Source organism: Trachypithecus francoisi, unplaced genomic scaffold (genome assembly GCF_009764315.1).
Source record: "Trachypithecus francoisi isolate TF-2019V2 unplaced genomic scaffold, Tfra_2.0 Lachesis_group2, whole genome shotgun sequence".
Classification (NCBI taxonomy): domain Eukaryota; kingdom Metazoa; phylum Chordata; class Mammalia; order Primates; family Cercopithecidae; genus Trachypithecus; species Trachypithecus francoisi.
The window spans coordinates 132314262-132338263 of record NW_022681465.1 but is presented as its reverse complement, the minus strand read 5'-3'; the positions used below and the strand labels follow the sequence as shown (position 1 = coordinate 132338263).

Below are 24002 nucleotides of genomic sequence, written 5' to 3'. Positions count from 1 at the left end.
GATTCAGAGGGAAGTTTCTAGTTTCCTCTCAGGTCTTTATTATGGAAATCAGTTATTGGACTAATGATACCTATAGCAGCTCTTCAGTGTAAAAGATAAGGAATGGAAAAACAGGTTGTTACAGTAAGCAACTGAAACTTATTCTTTATTCATGGAAAGTAAAATAGTTGCTTGAGAGGAAGAGGAACTGTACAGGGATAGGGACTGGGAAAAAAGGATATGCAAAATAATGCAGATTAGTTGCATTTTAAGTTATTGCTTGGTTTTTAGGTATTAATAACAATTGGGTAGTCAGAATAGTAATAAAACATAAATAATAAACTGTTGAGTTTTCTCATCCCAAGTACTCAACAGAGCTCTCTCAAGGGACAAACCATTATGGTCTCCAATGAAGTATTTTACATCAAAATTCAATCTTCTTAAGAACTAGAATAGCCCAAGAAATGTCTGTGAAGATTAAATGCTTAGATATTTATGTAAAGATTAAGTTTTGCTATGTGAGTCTTGGTGAGACAGCTGAGTATTTTAAATTTTTAATTGACAATTGTTTATGGGGTAGAATATGGTGTTTTGATACATATATCCAATGTGGAATGATTGAATCAGGCTAATTAGCACATTCATCACCTCAAATACTTCTTGGTAGTGAAAACATTTAAAATCCCCTTTTTAGCTGCTTTGAAGTATACATTATTATTAACTGTAGTCATTATGCTGTGCAGTAGATCACCAGAATATATTCCTCTTATTTAACTGAAACTTTGTACCCTTTGACCAACATCTCATCTTTCCCCATCCACCACCACTGCCCTCCCCAGCCGCTGGTAACCACTTTTACTGTCTGTTTCTGTGAGTTTGACTTCTTTAGATTCTACATATAAGTGAGATCGTATTGTGTCTCTCTGTACCTGGCTTATTTCATTTATCATAATGTCCTTTAGCTTCATCCATGTCACAAATGACAGAATTTGTTATTTTTTTTAAGGCTGAATAGTATCCATATTATATATATATATATATATATATATACATCATTTTTAAAAATCCATCTGTTGATGAGTACTTTGTTTTTTTTCTATATCTTGGCTATTGTAAATAATGCTGCAGTGATCATGCGATTGCAGACATTTCTTCAGAGTGCTTGAATCTTAAGAGAATCTTTTCATAATTAGTTTCATAGATTTAGCAAAGACTTCTGAGAAGTTAGTGTCTTATAAGAACTGAAACAAATCAATATGAAGCATCCTGTTGGGCTAAAAATGGTGTCAGTTATCTATCTAGTAATGTCAATGAGCTTCCATGTAAAGTGTAAAATCTTACACGCCTCCCACATTAATAATTTCATAAAAACACTTTGGAAGTAAGCAAGCACTTAAATGCAAGCCTAAGGATATTACCTGACATGAACTGTTACTCATTAAAATGCTGGTTTGCTTTTGGAAAGCTTTAAAACCTGAACTTACAGCTGTATTTTATTTTTTTTTGAGACAGAGTCTCACTCTGTCACCCAGGCTGGAGTGCAGTGGCTGGATCTCAGCTCACTGCAAGCTCTGCCTTCTGGGTTCATGTCATTCTCCTGCCTCAGCCTCCCGAGTAGCTGGGACTACAGGCACCTGCCACCACACCCAGCTAAGTTTTTTGTATTTTTAATAGAGATGGGGTTTCACCGTGTTAGCCAGGATGGTCTCGATCTCCTAACCTTGTGATCCACCCGCCTAGGCCTCCCAAAGTGCTGGAATTACAGGCGTAAGCCACCACGCCCGGCCTTGAACTTACAGCTTTCAAGAACATTTGTAAACAGTAGAAACAAAACCTTAAAAATATCAAAAAGATTGCTAAGCTTTAATGATTTTTCCATAAACCAATATGGCTGTGGAGAACACAAGTTAAATAGTGTGTGTGTATAATTTGTTACACTAAAGGCCAAACTGATGACTTTTCAGGAATCTATACATTATTAAAATGAGGTGAATCAATTATTTAGTTGAATACAAATCCCTCTTACTTTTATTCCCAGTTCTTAATTCTCTGAAACACTGATTGCTATCACTATCACTTCTTGTTGGGTAATCTGTGAGGAGAACTGCTGTAGCTTCCTAAATAAGGCTTTTGAAAGAGCCAGTGGTTTGTCAGAAAAACACGTGACTAGAATCCCTCTTTATTGGCAACAGTACCTTGGGCAAGTCACTTCAATTCTTTGAACTTTGCTTCCTTCTCCTTAAAAAAAGTTCTACACCTGTCTGCCTTTCCCATAGGCTGTGGTGAAGTCAATTGAGACAGTTCCTGTGGAAGGACTTCGAAGCAGCAAAGGCATATGAGAATGTCAGATGTTAAAAGTAGTTCAGAGCATGTGGCTATCATTGAGCCCTATCATTCCTGAAATATAGTTACCAAAAGTGAAGTTTTAAAAGGAAGACTTTTCTTGATAATTTTACAAATATTATCTTGGTTCTCCTAAGATTTCTAAATAATCAACGAAAGGAGAATAAGGAAACCTCTTATGACCTAGATCTTTTGGTAAGTATCCAGCTGCTTTTGTGTCTGCAAATGCCATTTAGTATTGGTCTGGACTGGAAGTCCAGCTGTCCCTCTCCCTCCACCCCCCACCCTTAAAGTGACTATGACTGAACCTTAACAGCATTATAATACATTTTGTATAGTGAAATATTTACATGATTTTAGTCTTCTAACTTTGGAAATCAATTGTTCCCAGATAGAAGCTTGCTTATTTTTCTGTGCCATGTAAAAATTAAAAGTCATTCAAAAGCAATGAGTTTTAAAACGTTTTTTCTTGTAAAGATATGCTCAGGTGTAAACATTCATGGGTTTGTTTGTTTGTTTGTTTTCTGACAAGTTTGGTAGAATAAACCATGCAGGAACCGGGCAGTCAACATTTAATGTATATTTATCAGTTCCTACTATGACTGAGGTAGTTCTTCAAGGGTTAAAAACACAATATTTTTCTACCCTCACAGAGCTTATATTTGAGTAAGGGAAACAATGAAGAAACAAGATAATTTCAAGTAGAAGCCCTATAAAAATATAATAATATGAGAGAAAATGATGGTGATTCACAATTACATGACCTAAGGCGGGAAGATGGAATTTGAGCTGAGATCTGAATGAGAGCCACCATTTGGAATGTACAGAGAGAGGATGTGGAAATCTTAAGGTGCAAATAAAAGGAAGAAAAGAAAAAAAAGTATGAAGAATATTGTGGACAGAATATTGTGGAAGACAGGATCAAGCTAGGCAGATTCAGTGAAGAGTGGGAGGTAAGCCATGGCCTGGTGCGAGGTGAGGTTGGAGAGGCAGGCAGAGCCTGTGGGAAAGATAGGATGTTGTACATCACAATAAGCAGTCTGGCGAATTCTACGTGAAATGTCAGGAACCAGTGAAGGGTGTTAAGCATAGAATGGCAATCTAATTTTTTTTAACAGCCTTATTGAGATAGAATTTACATACTACAAAATTTACCCATTTGCAGTATGTAGTTCAATGGTTTTTAGTATATGTAGAGAGTTGTACAACCATCGCTGTAAGCTAATTTTAGAACCTGATTTGTTTTTAAAAAGATCATTCTGGTTCTTGTGTGAGAATGGGTCATTGAAGGGCAAAAGTAGAAAGGACAAGACCCATTAGGAGGTGAGAGATTTTCAATGTGACCAGGAGAAAGTATGCATTTCTTCACTCCCTTGTAGCATCATCTTTCAGCTACCTATTGAGCCCCTGTGCTGTACCAGGCCACATGTGAGGTGCCACGTCTTCCATGGTAAAGAAGACAGATATGACTCCTGCCCTATGGGAGCACGCAGCTGCAAGACTGTGTGTACCACAAACATAACCCTTCCAACTTTACCACTGGGTAAGTGATGCAATTTGAAGAATAGAGAACTCAATATATCAAAGTCAACATATGAAAAATCTTTCTCACCCACCTACGCCCACAATGAAAAAGCCCTCTGTGATTCCATCCAACCCTTTTGCGCAGAGGCCAGACCCAGGATTCAGTGTCCAGCTTGGGCATGCATAGCCTGTGCCAGCATGGGCACAGCAGAGGTCTGCACACATGGGAAGATAGATCAAAGGCCTCCTGCCATTTCTCCTCTCCATAGTGTTCCAGCAACAACATCCCCTTCTAGCTATTTCACACATGGACAGCCGAGAAATAGACAGTCATTTACAGAGCATTTTTCATTTGTGCACTTTCACTCGTTATTTCTTCCCCAGTGCCTAATGGGGGCTGCAGCGTGTACTCTGTTTGTGGTTAAATTCTGCTGCCAGAAGTTTCCTCCAGCTCCTTATGCCCCGAACCCCTCCCTCCAGCATTCCTGTGGCTCATCTTGCAAACTGATTAAAAGGTGCTTTGTTCAGATCTGATCTTTCAGGACACATACTGCTAAAAAGCTTTTGAAATTTTAGTTAAAGCAAAAACAAAAACAAAAAAATAAGCCTAAACATCCCCTGAGGGGAAAATAATGAAGGAGCTCTTAAGCACTATTGCAGATAATGCTTAATTTTAAGAAGACATATTTTTTTAAAAGAATGTGGACTACTTCCTGGTTTAGACTTGAAAGGGTGTATGTGTCCAGGAATTTATCTATTTCTTCTAGACTTTCTAGTTTATTTACATGTAGGTATTTATAGTATTCGCTGATGGTAGTCTGTATATCTGTTTTGGTACCAGTACCATTCTGTTTTGGTTACTGTAGCCTTGTAGTATAGTTTGAAGTCAGGTAGCATGATGCATCCAGTTTTGTTCTTTTTGCTTTGGATTATCTTCGCTATGCAGGCTCTTTTTTGGTTTCATGTGAAATTTAAAGTAATTTTTTTCTAATTCTGTGAAGAAAGTCAGTGGTGATGGGAGTAGCATTGAATCTGTAAATTAGTTTGGGCAGTATGGCCATTTTCATGAGACTGATTCTTCCTATCCATGAGTATGGAATGTTTTTCCACTTGTTTGTGTCCTCTCTTATTTTCTTGAGCAGTGGTTTGTAGTTCTCCTTGAAGAGGTCCTTCACATCCCTTGTAAGTTGTATTCCTAGGTATTTTATTCTCTTTCTAGCAATTGTGAATGAGAGTTCACTCATGATTTGGCTCTCTGTTTGACTATTATTGGTGTATAGGAATGCTTGTGATTTTTGCACATTGATTTTGGATCCTGAGACTTGCTGAAGTTGCTTATCAGCTTAAGGAGATTTTGGGCTGAGACGATGGGGTTTTCTAAATAGATAATCATGTCATCTGAAAACAGAAACAATTTGACTTCCTCTCTTCCTATTCAAATACCCTTTATTTCTTTCTCTTGCCTAATTGCCCTGGCCAGAACTTCCAACACTATATTGAATAGGAGTGGTGAGAGAGTCCATCCTTGTCTTGTGCCAGTTTTCAAAGGTAATGCCTCCAGTTTTTGCCCATTCAGTATGATATGGACTGTGGGTTTGTCATAAATAGCTCTTATTATTTTGAGATACCTTCCATCAATACCTAGTTTATTGAGAGTTTTTAGCATGAAGGGCTGTTGAATTTTGTCAAAGGCCTTTTCTGCATCTATTGAGATAACCCTGTGGTTTTTGCCCTTGGTTCTGTTTATGTGATTGATTATGTTTATTGATTTGCATATGTCGAACCAGCCTTGCATCCCAGGGATGCAGCCGACTTGATCTTGGTGGATAAGCTTTTTGATGTGCTGCTGGATTTGGTTTGCCAGTATTTTATTGAGAATTTTCACATCAGCGTTCGTCAGGGATATTGGCCTGAAATTTTATTTTTTTGTTGTGTCTCTGCCAGGTTTTGGTATCAGGATGATGCTGGCCTCATAAAATGAGTTAGGGAGGATTCCCTCTTTTTCTATAGTTTTGAAGAGTTTCAGAAGGAACAGTACCACCTCCTCTTGGTACCTCTGGTAGAATTTGGCTGTGAATCCATCTGGTCCTGAACTTTTTTTGGTTGGTAGGCTATTAATTACTGCCTCAATTTCAGAACTTGTTATTGGTCTATCTAGGGATTTGACTTCTTCCTGATTTAGTCTTGGGAGGGTGTATGTGGACACATGGACACAGGGAGGGGAACATCACACACTGGGGCCTGTCAGAGGGTGGAGGGCTAGGGGAGGGATAGCATTAGGAGAAATACCTAATGTAGATGACAGGTTGATGGGTGCAGCAAACCACCATGGCACATGTATACCTATGTAATAAACCTGCAAGTTCTGCACATGTACCCCATAACTGATAGTAATAATGAAAAAAAGAATGTGGACTAAATATTCTTTATTTTCCCTTAGTTGGTTCTTCGCTCAAAGAAAAATTTGCATGATTGTTTTGGTGGATTTAGTGGACCTGTTTAATTAATGTCAGACCTAATGGCTTAAAAGATCTTGGAGCAAAAAGGTGTAATACCTTTCCCTCACTCATTTTGAGGTCCACAGCCAACATTTCTATAGGAAATACAGGTTAGCAAGAGAAAAGCGTAACAGACTCAACCGAGTTTCATGTGACACAAGAGCCTTCAGAAATGAAGGCCCAAAGACCCAGGGAAAATTGCATTTTTATGCTTAGGTTCAATGGAGAATGAACAGCCATATAGAAATGTGATCAGACAAAAAGGGTATGTTCTAATGGTAATAAACAGGGGACCCCAGCAAGGCCTGTTTGTTCGGATCCTTCTTGGCCTCTTCGTACAGAATTTTTTCCCTGCTGGGTATAGGGCAAGACCCTTCTGGAATGAGGGTCCTATGGCCTGCTTTCAGAGGAGGTAGGTCAGAGAATGACCTCTCTAGGTTTTATGGCTTGCTTCAGGAGAGAGAGGTTCTAGTGTCTATGACCTGCTTTTGGGGAGAGGAATTCTCATTCCCATGACCTGACTGGGAGGAAAACAGGAGAAGGAGAAAGGAGTGTGGAGAAGGCCAAAGGGAACTTCTTGCTTCTGAGATCCTTCCCATCTTTTACAGTTCAAAGTACTCAGCATGCCAAAGTGCCATACTTTGGAGGATAGTGTTCAGAGCCTTAACAATCTTTAATAGCTATGCATGATTATTTTTATTTTCATGGGCAATTTCTATTTGTTTAAGAAATACAATTTTTAAAAATTACATGGAATCTCACCACCCAGAGGCAGCAATGGTTTACATTGTGATATATATCCTTCTGGGCTTTTTTCTATGCCTATGTGTACTGATAAAATATATGTGCAGCTACTCGGGAGGCTGAGGCAGGAGAATTGCGTAAACCTGGGAGGCAGAGCTTGCAGTGAGCTGACATCTGGCCACCGCACTCCAGCCTGGGCGACAGAGCGAGACTCCGTCTCAAAAAATAAAATAAAAAAAAATATATATATATATGTGCAAAAATGGATAGGTATGTCTCAGTGGCTCTCTGTGCTTGAATTAGTCCAAATGGTTATTGTTAGATGCATCTAGTTGAAAGCCTCAGGAAGCAAAGACTGTATGTCTATTTTTTTGGTGTTCTTCCCAGGTACATAGTAAGCCTTTGAACTTGATAGATATATGACCAACCTGAGTTAAATTAACAAATGAATGTATAAACAGACAAGCCATAAAATAGGTACTTATTTAATGTCACTATTTTAATAACATTTGCTTCTTTAAATGCTTTTCTCTGTGATGAGAGTAATGACAAAAATATGACACATATTTATTTCCCTTTTCTTTTTGCATCCTGGCTTATTGATTTTTCAGTCTACCATTTAGGAGGATATATTGATATAAGGAAAATATTTTTATGATGGCTTATTACAAGAGAAAATTTTAAAATTCTGGTTACTGATGTAATGTTGGATGGGTGAACTACTATAGTTTTATGTCTCCATGATGTATGAGGGATATTTTCATTCATCTCTTAAATGCATTCTGCCTTTAGTGTAAGAGTCAACTGATTCATGTAGTTTACAAATGCTTTCACAAGAGAATAATAGAAGGGCACGGGCCGGGCACGGTGGCTCAGCCTGTAATTCCAGCATTTTGGGAGGCTGAGGCGGGCGAATCACGAGGTCAGGAGATCAAGACCATCCTGGCTAACACGGTGAAACTCCATCTCTACTAAAAATAAAAAAATAAAAAAAAAATTAGCCGGGTGTGGTGGCGGGCACCTGTAGTCCCAGCTACTTGGGAGGCTGAGGCAGGAGAATGGCGTGCACCCAGGAGGCGGAGCTTGCAGTGAGCCAAAATTGCACCATGGCACTCCAGCCTGGGCAGCAAGGCGAGATTCCTTTTCAAAAATAAAATAAAATAAAAAAAATAGAAGGGCACAGCACCATATCTAAATGCCATAATTATTTATCATAAATTGTTATTCTCTGGGAATTCTGGGAGCTTGAGATTACCGTCCATCCTGGTTAATAGGACACTGGTAGGTGTTATGTTGGTGCTGTCGAGCAGCAAATCATTTAAAGCCAAGTGCTACCATTTGCTGGCTGCCCATCCAGTTCACTGAGTAATTAACTAAGCAGTTACACATCCAACCCCACAGTGGTGTGCCGTGAACATATATGGAAGCCCCATATCTTCAAGGAGGTCCTACCAGGGCCACAGGTTACTAAAACTTTCCCAATAGTGCCCAAAGTGAGCCCGTATTATTGTTCCTCTATCAGGCAGCTCAATATATATGAAAAGATAGTGGAATCGGCTAGGTGATACAGGTGAGGGAAGATCCTTTGATTTGAGTTGATGAGGGGAATTCACCTGAGCCATGTTTTAGGATGCAGACTCATAAGTAGAACAATCTTGAAAGTACCATCTGGGAGCAAGAGGGCAGGGCATGGATGCCCTGTTGAACAAGGGCTTTGAGGCAAACAGACCTGGGATGGATATCTAGTCCCATGACTCCTGTGGGATCTAGAGCTAGAAACTTCACCTCCCTGTATTAGTTTTCTATTGCTGCATAACCAGTTACCACACACCTGGTGTCTTATAATCACACACATTTATTATCTTGTGGCTTCCACAGTCAGGATCAGCTTAGCTGGATCCTCTATTCAGGGTCTCACAAGCCTGCAATCAAGGTATCAGCCAGGCTTGTGTCTATCTGAAAGCTTGACTGGGCAAGAATCTGCTTCCAGACTCCTGTGGATTGTTGGTGGACTTCAATTCCTTGAGGTCGTGCGACTGAACATATGTCTGAAGCCTGTGCCTTGTTGTCAGTTGTAGTTGCCCTGAGGTTCCCATGATCCTTGCCACATGAACCTCTAATATGGCTGCTTTCCTACCCCAAGAGAGTCTCTGACTCCAGTCTACTGAAATGGAGTTGTCTTGTATTACGTGAAATAATTATGGAAGTGACACTTCACCACGTTTGCCAAATTCTCTTGGAGTCAAGTGACAGGTCCCACCTACACTCAGGAGAGGGGATTACACAAATGTGTGAGCCAGCAGAAGGTAGAAACATTGAGGATTAGGCTACAGTCTGTTTGCCACAATCCCTGAACTCATTCTATAAAGTTGGTATAAAAATACCTACTTCAGAGAGTTGTTACGTGAATTCAAAACGAGATAACATATATTGAGTGTTTACATGGTACCTGGCACATAGTGAGCATTCAATAAATGTCACTGATGATGGTAACAATGATAATCATTGGTGATAACCAATGGGTATCCTGATAGATGCCTATAATATTAAATCATGTATGTCTTTCTAAGCACTCACCACAATATGAGAAATTTCAAGTTTTGAACTTGACTCTCTCAAAGGATAATGGTCAACTCAGTTATCTACATGACATGGAGAGGAGGGTGATGGAATTGATTGTCTAAGGCAGGATATAATTCAGGAAAATATCTAACTTGACTTTGAAATAAAATTTTTTCTTTCCCTGATTGTTTTGCGCACACATATTATTCCATATCACAGAGGTATGCTAATTACCCTAATTCATTTACTCTTTCCCCCTTGATGGACTTTTAGTTTGAATGTAATTTTTATTATCCCCAGCAATGCTGCAGTAGACATCCTTCTAGATATATTCTTATGCTCTTTTGTGTTTTTGTAGGAAAAAGTTGTACAGCCATTTATCGACAGCTTATTACATATCAGACATTGTGTTATGTGCCAGGTGAATCAGACATGTATGGTACCTCATGGAGCTCACAGCCATTAAAATTAAGGTAGTAAAAGAATAATTTTGAGTATGGGGTGTATATTATAGGAGGACATAACAAAGTAGGGAAGAGGGAGAGGTGAGGCACAGGAAGATAAGCAAGATTTTGGGGTCAAATGAGAAGAGTTAGGCTATCTCTAGAAAAGAAGTGAAATCTTAGGATCTGGGGAATCAGAACTTGGACAACATTGGAGCCAAGTTCCTGGGATCTTGGAATTACTCTTAAAAATTTCACTTGTACAAATCTCAGACTGTTAATTCAGAAATATGATTTTATTTTTCTATTAGAAAATTTATTTTAAGATCCCTTATTCTTCTGAGTAGCAGAAACTTAATCTTGGTCAATATGAGGTTTCCTGTCTTCCCCAGTGTTGGGTCTAAGCACTGGGGTCTTACATCATACCAAGACATTGGGAATATGGGATTGAGATGAAGAAGTATCTGGTCTTTAGTTGTCACCTACTGTATTAGTCTGTTTTCACGCTGCTGGTAAAGACATACCTGAGACTGGACAATTTACAAAAGAAAGAGGTTTATGGACTTACAGTTCCACATTGCTGAGGAGGCCTCACAGTCAGGGTGGAAGGCAAGGAGGAGCAACTCACATCGTATGTGGATGGCAGCAGGCAAAGAAACTTTTTGCAGAGAAACTCTTGTTTTTAAAACTATCAGATCTTGTGAGACTCATTCACTATCAAGAGAACAGCATGGGGAAGACCTGCCCCATGATTTAATCATCTCCTACTGGGTCCTTCCCACAACACGTAGGAATTATGGGAGCTACATGATGAAATTTGGGTGGGGACACAGAACCTAATAATATCATTCTGCCCCTGACCCATCCCAAATCTCATATCTTCATATTTCAAAACCAATCATGCCTTCCCATTAGTCCCCCAAAGTCTCAACTCATTTCAGCATTAATGCAAAAGTTCACAGTCCAAATTCTCATCCAAGGCAAGGCAAGTATCTTCCACCTATGAACCTGTGAAATGAGAAGCAAGTTAGTTACTTCTTAGATACAATGGGGGTACAGGCATTGCATAAATACAGCCATTCCAAATAAGAGAAATTGGCCAAAACAAAGGGGCTACAGGCCCCATGCAAGTCCAGAATCCAGCGGGGCAGTCAAATCTTAAAGATCCAGAATGATCTTCTTTGACTCCATGTCTCACATTCAGGTCACGCTGAAGTGGGTTCCCAAGGTCTTGGGCAGCTCTGCCCCTGTGACTTTGCAAGGTACAGCCTCCCTCCCAGCTGCCTTCACAATCTGGCATTGAGTGTCTGTGGCTTTTCCAGGTGCACAGTGCAAGCTGTCAGTGGATCTACCATTCCGGGGTCTGGAGGATGGTGGCCCTTTTCTCACAGCTTCACTAGGTTGTGCCCCAGTAGGTCCAATTGTGTGGTGGGTCCAACCCCACAATTCCCTTCCGCACTACCCTAGCAGAGGTTCTCCATGAGGACTCCACCCCTACAGCAAACTTCTGCCTGGGCATCCAGGCATTTTTGTACATCTTCTGAAATCTAGGCACAGGTTCCCAAACCTCAGTTCTTGACTTCTGTGCACTTGCAGGCTCAACACCATGTGGAAGCTGCCAAGGCTTGAGAGTTGGACCGTCTGAAGCCACAGCCTGAGCTGTATGTTGGCCTCTTTCAGTCATGGCTGGAGTGGTTGGGACACAGGGCACCAAGTCCCTAGGCTACACACAGCATGGGGACCCTGGGCCTGGCTCATGAAACCGTCTTTTCCTCCTAGGCTTCCCGGCCTGTGATGGGAGGGGCTGCAGTGAAGACCTGTGACATGCCCTGGAGACATTTTCTTCATTATCTTGGGGATTAACATTTGGTTCCTTGTTACTTATTTCTGCAGCCAGCTTGAATTTCTCCTCAGAAAATGGGATTTTTTTTTTTCTATCATTGTCAGGCTGCAAATTTTCTGAACTTTTATGCTCTGCCTCCCTTATAAAACTGAATGCTTTTAACAGCACCCAAGTCACCTCTTGAATGCTTTGCTGCTTAGAAATTTCTTCCACCAGATACCCTAAATCATCTCTCAAGTTAAAAGTTCTACAAATCTCTAGGACAGGGACAAAATGCCACCAGTCTCTTTGCTATAAGAAGAGTCACCTTTACTCTAGTTTCCAACAAGTTCCTCATTTCCACCTGAGTCCACCTCAGCCTGGACTCTATTGTCCATATCACTATCAGCATTTGGGGCAAAGCCATTCAACAACTCTCTAGGGAGTGCCAAACTTTCCCACGTTTTTCTGTTTTCTTCTAAGCCCTCCAAACTATTCCAACCTCTGCCTACTACCCAGTTCCAAAGTCGCCTCCACACTTTTGGTTATCTTTTCATCAGAACCCCACTCCTGGTACCAATTTACTATATTAGTCCATTTTCACACTGCTGATAACAACATACCTGAGACTGGGCAATTTACAAAAGAAAGAGGTTTATTGGTCTTACAGTTCCACATGGCTGGGGAGGCCTCACATTCATGGCAGAAGGCAAGGAGGAACAAGTCACATCTTATGTGGATGAAAGCAGGCAAAGAGAGCTTGTGCAGAGAAACTCCCATTTCTAAAACCATCAGATCTCATGAGACTCATTCACTATCAAGAGAACAACATGGGAATCACACATCTCCCACCAGGTCCCTTCCACAACACATGGGAATTATGGGAGCTATAAGATGAGATATGGGTAGGGACACAGAACCATATCACTAGTCATGCTGGCATCTGCTAAGATCTCCAAAATCTGCCCTGGACCTTGGCCACTGATCCACACAGGTCAGTGCTACATCATCCCTTGTTCTAAGTCAGGTCGATGAATGTTCCTTGTTACATCTATACTTCTGCTGAATGCATAGAATTCTTGTGCTTCCCTCAACCCTAGGATATTAAGTGGAGCTAAAACCCTGTGGTACTTCAGAGCCACTCTTAGAAGCATCAAGTCACATTTTTGTCATCACTCTGTGCTGAGTTAAGGGGAAACTCTTACAAGGATGTTTAGGTTCCCTCTGTCTAGGCACACCCTGAAGTCATTTATTCTCTGAGGTTGTGGCACCTCTTTTAGGCTCTGCCAGGGGAGAGAGACACACAATTACTTTGCTCTGTAATCCCATAAACCTTCCTGTGGTTCTCCAGGGGTTCCTTTCTGGGCTCACTTTTCCCTCATACATTCTTTCTTCCTCAATTCTGGAAGAACTTAATTTAATTGATGGGGGAAGGATAGAAAACTTTGATCTAATGCATCACTTTGATCGAACTCATCACATATGTTCTCAAATTTATTGCCTGGTTTCCAAGATTGAAAATCTGAGAGCAGGAGGCCCCTTTCAGGTCCCTTTTGCCCCACTGCCCCCTCCCCCAGGCATGGAAATAAAGGAAAACTTTGAGTCCTCTCAGGGGAAATTCCAGGCACTTGGCTAGCCTTGAGAAATAAATGAGCAACCTGATAAGCAAAAAGGTAATAATAATTTAAAACAATAGCTACCCAAGTAAGTTAGAGACACAGATATTTGGTTCCCTATAAAAACTAGAGATAACATCTTGACATATGTCCTTGAGTTATTTTTCAGAAATCCAGATTCCCACCAGATGGAAAATGTCACAAAGGCTGTCACATAGACTGAACTCTGACTGCCATTCCTTGTTCTAAATTTTTTCCTGAGGGGCCTGAAGAAAGTCACGCCCACAGTCCAAACCTGAACATTCCTTTCTGTGGACCCCCAGCTTTTAAGACACAGTTTTGTTTTCTTAACCAACTGCAAATCAAAGAATCGTTGAATCTACCTATGACCTATGAGTCCTGGCTTCAAAATATCCTGTCTTTTTGAGCCAAACCAATGTATAACCTCCATGTATTGTTTTACAATTTTGCCTATAACTTCTGCTTTCCTGAAATGTACCCCTGCTCTTAAAATGTCTTGCTTATAAGCCATGGGGAGTTTGGGCCTTAAGCATTACCTGACCAATTCTCCTTGCTTGGCATCCTACAATAAATCCTTTTCTTTCTCTCATTGAATATCTTTTTTATAACTGATGAATAAATTATTTTGTTTTTGTTACTGCTGTTTACCTACAGCTGCAGTATCTCACAGCAAATCTTGATGTCAGCATTTGGCTTTGCTGTGCCAAGTGAGCAGACCCAAGCTCGGTTCAATAACAAATCCAAAAGCCTTTGTTCTCTGCCATCCTCTGAGTTATCTATTCTTTGAGGCAATGAATGACTGAATGGGGGTAGGGATGCAGAGGAGGACCAAGAGGTACAAAACATATATAGAAAAAAATTCTAAATATTTTAAAATTATTTACCCACTACAAATAGCAGTTTTTATTTATTAGGGATGAGGTTCAAGACACATCACCCCAAAATATGACTGTATTAGACCAGAATATATCACCCCAAAATGTGCTTCTTTAGCATAAGGATTATGTTGATCTAATTATTTTAAGAAATAGAAGACCTAGGAGAAGCTCTGAAAACAAGAGTAGAAGTTACCCTTTTATAAGGAAAATTTACATTTACAAAGGAAAACTCCAATTGTAAGAGTGTTTTCCTCTCTGCACCAGGAAGAGAAGGATGACTGTACATCATTAGACATACCTATCAATGGCGAAGATACTGACCTAAATCTGCATAATAAACCTAAAGCTATTTTATGGTGTTTTGCTTGGCCATCTTGGCGAAACTGGACCTTCCCCACACCCCGCCCCTATTTTTTTGTTTCAGTAGATGGAATTTAAACCATCTCTTAGAGAATTACTCATTTTCCCTGTGTATCTCCCATGGTATAAATGAGACATACATGTTAATTAACTTCTGTTTGTTTTTCTGCTGTTAATCTGTCTTTTATTATAGGAATTTTAGTTATATCAGCTAAAAATCATGAAAGGTAGAAGAAAAATGATTTTTTCTCCCTTACATTAGACATGCAATAAGTGCGTGTGTTTGAGGCTGGGTGTAGTGGCTCATGTCTGTAATTCCAGCACTTTGGGAGGTCAAGGCAGGCAGATGACTTGAAGTCAGGAGTTTGAAACCAGGGTGACCAACATGATGAAACCTCAGCTGTAATAAAAATACAAAATTATCTGGGCATGGTGGTGCATGCCTGTAATTCCAGCTACTTGGGAAGCTGAGTGTTATAAATAAATTTTTGGTGCAGCAAAAGAAATAGCACTCAAACATAAATTTAATTTTCTCAGCAAGGCAATTTTACTTCTATAGAAGAGTGTGACTTGCAGATGAAGCAATGGCAAGAGCACACCTGAACAAGGGAGGAGAAGGGGTTTTTACTCCTGACGCAGGTAGCCCCTACTGCTGTCTTGTTCCCCTATTGGCTAGGGTTGGACCGCACAGTCTAATGTAATTCTGATTAGCTCTTTTAAAGAGAGCGGGGGTACAAGTCGGAGTGGTGGGGTGAGTAGTTTGGTGGGAAGGACAGTTACAGAAAAGTTGACTCAGGATGATTAAGGTCAGAGCAGGTGACCTGGGGTGACTCAGGACGGAGCAGGTGACCAGGGGAACAGATGTGAACTACTGATTAGAACTGGTGGAACAAGTTGTTTACTGAAACTAGGGGCAAGGAGAATGAGGAAGTTAAACTTTAAAATGGAGAACAAAGAACTGAACATACTGACATGCTGATTCTTTTGAGAGAAATGTAGAACTCACTATTCAACATGTGTCAGGAGAATCACTTGAACCTGGGAGGCAGAGGTTGCAGTGAGCTGAGATCACACCATTGTACTCCAGCCTGGGCAACAACAGTGAAACTCAGTCTCAAAAAAAATAAATAAATAAAAGAATGTGTGTTTGAATCTGCCTAACACAACATTTTTAGATGGGTCTCTTTTGATGTTCCTAAATCAGGCTGTTAAGGACTATCTTCCATGGGAAAAGGTGACTTAAGAGTGGCAATCACCGAAACAGTAAAGTTCTGCTTTGCTGCTTTGTAAAACTTTGCTTTATTCTCATTTTTGGGGAGATGTATCCTAAGCCTTAGGCAAGAATTACTTAAATTTAAAATTATGCTTAGGTACATGAATATTCATAGCAGCATTAGCCATAATAGTAAAGAAGTGGAAACAACCCAAATGTCCATCAACTGATAAATGGGTAAATAAAATGTGACATATCAATGCAATCAAATATTGTTCAGGAATAAAGGGAATGAAGTACTGATACATGCTGCAACATGTATGAACCTTGAAAATATTATGCTAAGTAAAGAAGAAAGTCACAAAGGACCACATATTATATAATTCAATTTATATAAAATGTTCAGAATAGACAAACCCACAGAGATAGAAAGTAGATTGTGGTTGCCTAGGACTATGCAGAGGAGGAGGGATACTGGGATTGGGAGTTGTGTTAGTCTAGTTTGTATTACTATAATGGAATACCTAAGGCTGAGTAGTTTGTAAAGAAAAGAGGTTTATTTGGCTCATGGTTCTGCGGCTGTCCAGGAAGCATGGTGTCAGCATCCGCTCTCTTTCTGGTGAGGCCTCAGGGAGCTTACAATTATGGTAGAAGGCAAAGTGGGAGCTGGCATATCATATGGCAAGAGGGGAAGTGAGAGAGAGGGAAGAGGTCCCAGGCTCCTTTAAACAATTAGCTGTCATGTAAACTAATAGAGCAAGAGTTCATTCATCACCAAGAGGATGGCTTAAGCCATTCATGAGGGTTCCACTCCCATGACCCAAACAGCTCTCATCGGGTCCCACTTCCAATATTAGGGATCAAATTTCAACATGAGATTTGGAGGAGACAAGTATGCAAACCATATCAGGTGTTGATGGTGAAGGGGTGCTGGGTTTCTTTTTGGGGTATTGAAAATATTCTAAAATTTATTGTGATGGGTGCACAACTGTGTGAGTGTATAAAAGCCATTGAATTAGACACTTTAAAAGAGTCACTTGTATAGTATGTGAACTATACCTCATTACAGTTGTTAGAAAAATGTATACGTTGGTGGTCAAATTGTAGTAGCTAGTGGTGGCTTCAGTTTGCAGAGTTAGAAGAGTAAAGTCAGATATGAGGGTTTGTATATTTTGGGTAACTTTTTCATTATCTAAAAGTAAAACTTTCTCTTTTTGTGGATCTTGGGTGGAATGTAATGTAAAGGAGAAAACCTTTCTCTACACTCTTAAGCTTTGATCATTGAGTCTGGGAAGTAAATAGACAGTAGACAGATTAACAGTAAAAAAACAATTTTAGTTATGTGCATAGGCATGGGAATCTCACAAAATATGAGACTCAAAGAAAGGCTAGATGATTAAAATTTATATAGCATCCTGAGCTACAGAAAGGAATTGGGGCTTGGAGCTTAATTTGGGGGTGGGGCATAACACAAATTATGGGAGGGTAAGGAGAGGAAATGCATGGTGAATAAAAGTTGTCTTGTTATGCAGATAAAGAGTCTCCCGAGTCATAAAGTTTGTCTTGGAGCAGCCCTCTGAAGAATAGGTGATAGTTTTTGACAATGTCTGGGGGTGGCACTTACCTTCAGTCTGTTCTCCTCCTGTGATACAGTTAATTTTTCCTAATTAATGAGATTCCTGGGGAGGAAACTCATGACAATTGAGTGCCTTTTTGGAAGATCTATCTTTAGGCAGATAAAGCAAGTTCAGAGAGCACCCTTCCTTCCCCGTGCTTTTGAAACAAGGGTGAGAGACAGCAGGGCAGAAGTTCGGGGAGGCTTTGGTTCTCTCTTAGTTCAAAGCACTCTGCATGAAAGCTCCATACTTTGGGGTATCATTTTCAGAGCCCCAGCAATAAACTTACAAATTTGCCTGTTTGTGTAGACTTGCCTCTTGAGGGTCAGTAGTCAGTACTTTTCTTACTCACTGAAATTTCAAAATTTACAGAACTGAAATTACTCAGACTTAAATTTTAAAATGTACTTGTGTAAAGAAAATACATATAGTAAAATCCTTTGAAAGCAGATATTGAATCTTTCTGAAAAATGAGAGGACATTTGCAGTTTTATATGACAATCTAGTTAAATCCATTTGATTTCTTCCCCCTGTTCTGCCTTCTCTTACTGTCCATTCCTCTTCTGGTAGAAAGAGTTGACTGCCTGTGTACAGGTGGCAGGGTTGTTTTCTGTTCATCAGAGTCTGTAGTAGTAAAATTCAGTTGCTGGATCAGCCACGTGTGTTCTGAATTCTGACCTCTTCAATACAATAACATTTTGCATGATTAAGTCTGTACAGTTTGCTCCAAAACATTACCCTGCAAAGCAGGCTGCAAAGCAGGCTGATCCATGCGTGGACGGCCATCCCCAGCTTGGTCCTCCAGGTTCATGGACAAGGATCTGGGACACTGAGGGCTTGTAGAGAGTAGATATGGATTGGATTAAGCACAAATGCCAACCCTAGAGAGGCACACAGGGAAGTCATAGTCAGCCACACCTTGGGCTTCAGGTGATGCCTGAAGGTGATGACAGCAGCACATCAGTGCTAAGGAGCCAGGGCTTGCAGGCCAAGGCACACCAATGCATTTGCAAACTCCAGAGTCAGCATTAGAAAGTCATTTCCTCCAATACTTGTAGTGAGAGGCTGCTTGTCTCTAACAGTATACATGCAGTGTTGAAAATAAATCTTTACATAAGTTAAATTTAACCAAATTTAATTGAGCAAAGAATGACTTGTCAGTGGGGCAGCTCTCAGAACCAGCAGAAGTTCGGACAACTCTGCTCCACAATATGGGCTGACAGCATTTATGAACAGAAAACGGAAGTGAGGTACAGAGACAGCTTGATTGGTTACAGCTAGGTGTTTGATTTATTTGGGCATGGTCTGATCAGTTGGTAGCCTATGACTGATTGGAGGTTTGCTGCTGTGTTTTACTGCTGAGGTCCAGCTATTAGCTACAAAAATATATTAAATTAGCTTTCAGTCAGTTCATTCCAAGTTAGGTTGCAGTTCATTACATAGGGACTCAAGGTACAGAGGCAGCCTCAGGTCAAGTTTAGATTAATTAAACAGTGGAGAGAGGGCAGATGTTAGTTTCAGAATCATGGCTGATTAGAAAATGTTTTCCCTTTCTGGACTTTTTGGGTGGGAGAACTTTCCTTCTCAGATCCTCCAAAAGGCCTTCCTACCTCCACCACCACCAACTCCAAGAAATGTCTTTTTATTTTTAAATGCATGCTCAGAGAATACAAAGAATCCAAAGGAAGGAATTAAAAAAAAAAATAACGAACTAAGACATAGTCATTGTTACTACTTTGGTATACAATAATGCTATCTAACAGCAGTAGAAGGTGAATGACAAATATGAGCCACATATTTAATTACAAATTTTCATGTAGCCAGGCGCAGTGTTCATGCCCATAATCCCAGCACTTTGGGAGGCCAAGACGGGAGGACTGCTTGAGCCTAGGAGGTCAAGACCAACCTGAGCAACGTAATGAGAACCCCTAGCTCTACAAAACAAAAATATTGTACTTATATTAAAAAAGGTTTAAAAAGGTGAAATTAATGTTAATAATACTTTAAACTTGATATATGTAATATTATTTTATCATACAATCAACTTTAATATTATTATTATTATTATTATTTTTGAGATGGAGTCTCGCTGTTGTTGGGCCGGGTTAGAGTGCAATGGTACGATCTTGGCTCATGGCAACCTCCGCCCTGGGTTCCAGCAATTCTCCTGCCTCAGCCTCCCGAGTAGCTGAGTTTACAGGCACCTGTCACCACGCCCTGCTAATTTTTGTATTTTTTAGTAGAGACAGAGTTTCACCATGTTGGCCAGGCTGGTCTCGAACTCCTGACCTCAGGTGATCCACCCACCTTGACCTCCCAAAGTGCTGGGATTACAGCCCTGAGCCACCGTGCCCAGCAACTTAAAAATTATTAACAGGATATTTTACACTCATTCATATAATCTGTTTTTTATCATTTTAATTTATTTTAGAGACAGGGTCACCCAGGCTGGAATATACTGGTGTGATCATAGCTCACTGCAGCTCAGACCTCTCAGACTTAAGCAATCCTCCAGCCTCAGCCTCCCAAGTAGCTAGGACAACAGAAATGCACCACCACGCTGGGCTAATTGTTTCGTTTTTTGTAGAGACAGGGTCTGTATGTTGTCCAGCCTCTTTCATATTGTCTTTGAGATCCAGAGTGTATTTTGTATGTATAGCACATCCCGCCATGTTTCCAATTGAGCTGCTCAATAGCTATGGTTGGTGCCTATTGTACTGACCAGCAGAGATGGGTGTGTGTTGTGAATCTTTACCCCAAATTTGGCTCAGATGCTCTACCAAAGGAGGGCACACCCAGGTTTTCTGAGCAGCTTGCCCAGGTGTGGGTGTGGTACAGAGAGGTAAGAGGGAGAGCAAGGTTAAAAGCTGCCCACAGTCACATATCAAAAAAAAGGAGTCAGACTCTCTCTATATATACATTATATTAATGTTTCTCTATCTATCTATCTATCTATCTATCTAACTATCTATCTATCTATCCCTATATCAGACCTCAAGGAAATATATTCAAAACTACATGTTGAAAAAATTAAGCAGAGAGAAGTAGATGGGAAGACACTAAAAATGAAAGACTTAGCAAAAGAAGGCTGTGTACCTACAGCAAAAGGGGACACACAACAGCCCCTCCCACTAGCAAATGCAGCCCAATCATTGCCCCTAAAACAGAAGCTTGCATTTGCTGCTCCTTTCCTGAAATGCGCCCCCTGCGCCAAGACACACAGATTCTCCCTCACTTCGTTCTGTTCTCTGTTCAAATCTCACCACACCTACCTCTTCTGAGGTGCTTTCCTTGTTCATGCTATCTAAATTAGAGGTTTCTCTGCCCCTGTGATTCTTAATGTCACTGCAAAGCAGCTACCACTTAAAGAATTTGTTTGTAGTCTATCTCCCTCGAATAAACTGGAAGCTCAAAAGCAGGGAGTTCAGGTCTGTTTTGTCCACTGATTTGGCCCCAGAATTTAGAAAAGGGGCTGGCACACAGTAGGTTCTCAGTAAAATACTGTTGAGTGAATGGTTGCTTGGAAACAGGGAAGGTACTTGGAAAAAAGGAGCAAGAAGGCCACCATTAGTGGGAATAAGTGTTTTATAAAACACAGGTTATGGTTTTCCTTCTTTAAGAAAAGTAGTTTTGTTTCCAAGTGCCAAGAATAACATTAGGCTACTAAGGATTTCTGGACTGCTTTGGTATTTGTTTTAATGAATAGATGGAAATTATATCTATTTAGCATTAATTTTTATGTGTAAATGGGTACATCCGAATTGCATAAAAGCAGTTTTCTTGAATAATTAAAACATCCTCTTCACCCTGCAAAGCATGTAGCACACTCCTCTCTCAAAAATTCTATTAATGGCAACTAAAATAATAAGGTTTAAATGCAAAATAAAGAAGGCATTTTTCCTTATGGTGGCACAGAAGTGAATACCTCAAAACTGGGCAGACCCAAGAGTCAGATACCAAGGGTTCTATGGAGTCAACATGATGGTCTCTGATAACATCAAAAGTTAGGAATGTTTTACTAAAAAGAACATAGGAAGAACAAAGAATTCTTGTTTACAGTAGAATTCAAACTAATGAATGTAGAAAGAAGGATGGAAATAGAAAATCACCGTTAGGCGAAATTACTGATGCTTGCAAGCAAGTATCATCTAAGTATGACAAAATCTGTTGGTAGATGTATGATGAGAAAAACAGTATTGACATAGTCTTAAAGTGTCTCTCCACAAGATATATTAATTCCAAAAGAAAGAAGAGTATTACAGGGGAGAATACTGGTGGTCAGACACCACCTAAACAAAGTGATCAAAGTTAATTTCACCAGTACTGAGAGACATTGATTTCATGCCCCTCCTGATGAGGTACACTGAGAAGGGCACAGTATACTGGTGGAGGATTCTTGACAAAAATGTAGAACCCAAATTTAATCATGAAGAAACATGAGACTAATCTCACTTGAGGGACATTTTCCAAAATAACTGCTCCCAGCTCTTCAAATGTGTCGAGGTAATGCATGATTAAGCAAGACCGAGGCACTGCTCCAGACTTGAGGTGATTATAGGGCGTGAAACTAAATTTAATGTTGGGTCTTAGATTGTATCCTGGACCAGGAAAAGCACATTGGTGGAAAAATTCGCAAAATTCGAATAAGATCTATTAGGCAGTAGTATTGACCAATGTTAATTTCCTGTTTTGGATAATTATACCATGTTTATGTTAACATTAGAGAAACTGGGTGATAGTAATATGGAACTTCTGTGAACTATTTTGGCCATATTTTTCTAAGTCTGAAATGAATTCAGAATGAAAAGTTGAAAAGAAAGTTGATTTGTTTTTCTAAGACCAGCAGACTGGGCACAAAAGAACCAGCGAGCAGGCAAGGGTAGGAGCAAAACTGCAAATTTATTTTTGGTCACTTAAGGTGTGGGGGAGAGGTCTGTCGGCCTCCGGCAAAGGAGGCCGGCAGAGTCGCCCGTAGAGCTCTCGGACAGAGTTCCTGCACTCCCCACATCCGGACAGGAGTGGGGCTGGGAAGTCCCCGCATGGCGTCTGCCGGGAGCGGCTTTTCTAGGAGTGGGAGGGCAATAGGCGGGGCACGGGCGTGTTGGGGGGCGTTCCGCAGGTGCGACCAGGTAAATCTTGGTCTCTTCGGATTGACGTCACCTGGCGCATGCCCGGTTGGTCTGCACCTTCCCGGGTCGCCCGCTGCATTTTCGCGCACGTGGGAAAAGTTGGTGAAGAAGAACCCGGAAGTGTGCCATCTTGCCTCCGTTCCTCCAAACAAAAGTATCTTTAGTTGGCAATCTTCTGGGAATTACAAACAGGAACAGCCAAAATGGGAGTCAGGAGACCCAGGCTCAAGTTTCATCCCTGGCATTAATCAGACTCCGGGTGTTTTGACATGGCACCAAACTCTGTCCTTCAGTTTCATCATCTATAAAACTGTGTTCTGCAGACTTTAGGACTGTTGAGAAGAGGCCTTAGGGCTCTCAGTGGTGAATAGGGGACAGGGAATGAGTGGATGTGAGGCTTCAGCCAGAGCAGCTCTGCTTTTGCCTACTTTATATATAGAACTTTATAAAAAATTAATTTTTTTTTTTTTTTTTTGAGACGGAGTCTCGCTCTGCCGCCCAGGCTGGAGTGCTATGGCCAGATCTCAGCTCAATGCAAGCTCCGCCTTCCGGGTTCACGCCATTCTCCTGCCTCAGCCTCCCGAGTAGCTGGGACTACAGGCGCCCGCCACCTTGCCCGGCTAGTTTTTTGTATTTTTTTTTTTTAGTAGAGACGGGGTTTCACTGTGTTAGCCAGGATGGTCTCGATCTCCTGACCTCGTGATCCGCCCGTCTCGGCCTCCCAAAGTGCTGGGATTACAGGCTTGAGCCACCGCACCCTGCCAAAAAATTAATTTTTAATTATGCAAAAAATATACTAATATATTTTCCTTGTAAGAAATTAGAACGTTGCAGATGCAACTAAAGCCCCTTTGGTCACCATACTCCCCAATTCCTGTGTATCTTGGAATTGCATTTAAGATTTCCATTTGAACAAAGGGACCCTAGCTCAAATAAGTTGGGGGACCATTGGGCTGGTTAACCCTTCAACACCCCAAACACTCATTGAAGAGGAGTTTCAGGGAAACGGACAAGCCATGGCTGGAGGATGTTTGACAAGGTTAAGCAGAAACCCATACAATAATTTGGTAAAATAGGGCATTGCTCTGGGTGCTGTGATTCCAGGGAGATGTCACTGCTGTGTGCTGGCTATATGCCCAGCAAAGGGCTGGTGACTGGAAGGACATAGCTTTCTGAGTTAGGATTGGGAGGCTTCTGTACATGTCCAAAGTCAACCTTCATATTCATGGGGAGGCAAGAAGTGGGCTTTAGGAT

General features: G+C 40.7%; 1 long non-coding RNA gene across 1 annotated transcript; it reads left to right on the top strand.

Annotated features, from left to right (window-relative positions):
- The first annotated feature begins 1661 nt into the window (after positions 1 to 1661).
- On the top strand, positions 1662 to 4557 carry LOC117064565. Its single transcript, XR_004429533.1, has 3 exons — positions 1662 to 2517; positions 2976 to 3275; positions 3702 to 4557. It is a non-coding gene; the product is annotated as an uncharacterized LOC117064565 (long non-coding RNA).
- Positions 4558 to 24002: the final 19445 nt, after the last annotated feature.